Here is a 3,522-nt window from a genome sequence, read left to right as displayed (position 1 = left end):
GACCGATCAATAGGCAGCTCGAACGGAGTGCAGACTACTTGTGGAGAGCCATCGAAAGAGTGCTGGAAAAAACACGCAACTTCCTCCCTAACGGCTGACTCCTCCTGTAACCACTGACCCTCAGAATCCTGGATGGCGTTGATGCAATTATGACACCGCCGAGATGAAAGGGATATTTTTGTTCAACTATTTTAAAATATTATTGCATCCCTTTTGAAATTTCTCATTGTAGATATGTAATTAGCCCAAGTAGTTTTCTTTTGTTTTATTGTTTCCTTGGATCACAGAATTATTTGTTGTTTTTTTCACAATTACACATTCTTCTTCATATGGCAATCTACACGTGTAGGTATATGGATTCAAAACATTAAATAAATAAATAAAATAAAATAAAACTTTTAGCGGCAGTATTCTTACCACCACTAAGAACTTAGCTAATAAATTTAGAGTGTACTTAAAGATTTAAGGGTGTTACTAGTGCACAAGGCTCCCTACAGGGCCTGAAGAGGGGCATATGTATGCAGCCTTACCCCTGCTTTGTGAAGAGGTTGTTCTTAATTTGAAACTATATTTGATGGCATTAATATTTAAATCAGATTAAGCTTGATGGTAGAACTAAGACAAATATCTACATTATTAAGCAAATATGTGACATTGAGGAGTAAATAATTTTTTGTTATTTGCATAAATGGAGATTAAGAATAGCATCAGGTCACATAATATAGACTTCAACTGGTTTGAAATCATACCAAGAAGGATTAAAGGGGAGGTAGTCTTTTCAATTACTCTGTCTCTGCCTATTATAAGTTGGAAGTCATCTATCTCAAGAAGAATTACAGGGAGGTAGGGGCTTTTCACAAGGAATCACGGAATGTATTGTGCCTATGTGGTTTGATTCTAGATATAGTTATAGGCCAACCCAATAATAAAGTTTGGAAGGGAGCAGGGGTTGTTTGCAGCTAATACATTCCAATAGTTCACTTGAAATTTTATTTCATTTTCATTCATCCTGGTATATATATTAGATTAGATGGGCCTAGGAAGCTGAAATTTCTCTATTTATTCCTTTCTCGTCTCCACTTTCATCTAATTTGTAGGGAAAAAGATTGCTTCACTACCCGTGTGCAGTTAGTTTTTTTTTTTTATTTTTTTTATTTATGAAAAAATAAAAGATATTAAAAGCTACTTGGATAGAATATACATTGATTGTGTAGATTGAGCAGATTTAATCAAGTTAATACCTACTGCCAAACAAAAAGGATCCCCCTTAGGAGTAAAGGAAATATCAAGACCTACATTGTTTATGTACAATAAGTCTTTTAGTAGAGACCCGTGTGCAGTTTCCCTCTCACATATATTTTTAATAATTTTTTTATTTATTTCTAAAATTACGGGTCTCACATAAATAATAACTTTTACTCAACACCAATTGGTGTAGTGTACAGATTCTTCACCACACTGTCTATGTGGGAAACCCTCTCCCTAATAATAATAATAATAATAATAATGATTTAGATGATATATTTCCTACATAGTTGATATCTTGCATGATCACAATCTGCTTTGTCACTTAATTTATCTTTGTTAAATAATATGCCATCTCTAATTACAAGTCACACACAGCCATACATATTGAGGAAAATTTTCATTCCAAATCGTGTAGAATTGTATGAACCCAATCCCATGATTGATGGCCGGTGGGGGCATTTCAGAATGTAGCATCTGGTTCTCTTAGGAGTGTTTGGTTCCGTTTCTTGGTTGAAACCTTCAGTAAAATATTTTGAATCTATAATGTAAAATTGAATTCTATATTTATCAAGCTGTTTATTATGTATTTTCGTTTTCTAGCTCTTATATGGATTTTCCTTCCTCTTCTGCCTTCCCCTTCTTTTAATTACTCATGTTTGATGCTACATGTATATTAACTAAAGCGGTTCTCATTTGTGTTTGTTAGCTTTAGATTCACTTTGTTTTTGGTTGGTTTTTCCATTTTGGTGTAAAGAATAATTTAATTTTCTTGTTTCATTTATTTGGAAGACTAAAACTGTTAATAGAATAGAAAAGTCAACCTTTGACTTCCCTTTAGTGGTTCATTTGGTCAAAAAAATTGTATAGATAGAAAAAGAGAGGTTAGGTCCAGTTTATGAATTTATAAATTTCACCAACAACGGGTAAAAAGGCTGAAAACTTTGTTGTCATTTCCTGAAACAATAGGACAGTTTGTCCATGTCCTAATCATCAATCAATTTAAATAACTCGATATATTCATCTATCACTACTTTTTTAAAAAGGGTAAATTATATGTCACCCCCTAGTTTACAAACGAAACTCAAATTATCTCCTGATTTTAAAAAATACTCATCCGTTCCTCTCTATAGTAACGCTATTAGTATGTTGTTAGTCATTGGTGTGAAAAGACTATTTTACTTTTGTACTAAAAAATTAGAATTAAATTTACAATACTACCCTTCAAAATCTATGTTTGGACGTCGAGGATAATTTAAGGATTTAAATTTTTTAACTAGTTGACATCATCACTTAACAACATAAAACTAATGGTAGGAACTAATTTATCATATTGGGGTCTAATGCAAGGGTGATTTGAATATTTTCAAGATCCAATAAGTGATTTGAGTTTTGTTTAAAAAACAGGAGATGACGTGTAATTTACCCTTTAAAAAATTTCTATAAGTGAGTTTTCTCATTTGCCATACTTTTTTGTGTAAGCTGAAGTGCATGCTAGCTATTGGATGGTTATCTATTTTACCTGAGGACAGATGATCATACTTTAGGCAATGTACGTATTAATTGAGAAAATGGATCAAAGTTTTATAAAGAAAGAAGGAAAGAAATAATCTGCTTTGACTGTTAATTTGTGAAGGTGACAAACATACTAATAATCATTTAAGTATTGCAGTTTCTCTCTCCTGACATGATTCTTTTGTACTTATCTGAACAATCAGTTCAAATAATTGAAGGAAAGGGATATTGATCGGATTTCTGCTATAATTTTTGTATCAAGTCTTCATATTTGTGCATGTTTTTTATTTAATTTTATTTTTATTAAAGTATAATTATACAAACCATACACCAATCTCAAAAGGTTAATTGTTTTTAAGATTGCAGAATGGTAGATATACACAACACACTGCACTTGCACACACTCAATGTGAGACTAAACCCACGCACCCAACACACACATATCTTGGTGCTTGTTTACTTCAACATCCCAATTATAAAGTATATGGGAAAAGAATGTCATGACGTCAGTATATAGATTTCTACGTAGATTCTCTCACATCTCAGTTGTGGATCCTATACTCTCTTTTCTCATTAAAACCCTTTTTACTGGACGATCAATTTCCCATCCTCTTATTGGTGGTTGGGAAACTGCACTATGGTGCCATAGGGATCCCTCTCCCTAATTGTATTTTGAGAAAGATAAAGACATTAATTGCAATTTAACTCAAATTTGACACTCCATTGGTTCAGTCGATCTCCACATTCACATTCACATTCACA

The sequence above is a fragment of the Telopea speciosissima genome, chromosome 9 (assembly GCF_018873765.1).
Source record: "Telopea speciosissima isolate NSW1024214 ecotype Mountain lineage chromosome 9, Tspe_v1, whole genome shotgun sequence".
In the NCBI taxonomy this organism is placed as follows: domain Eukaryota; kingdom Viridiplantae; phylum Streptophyta; class Magnoliopsida; order Proteales; family Proteaceae; genus Telopea; species Telopea speciosissima.
This window is presented reverse-complemented; position numbering follows the sequence as displayed.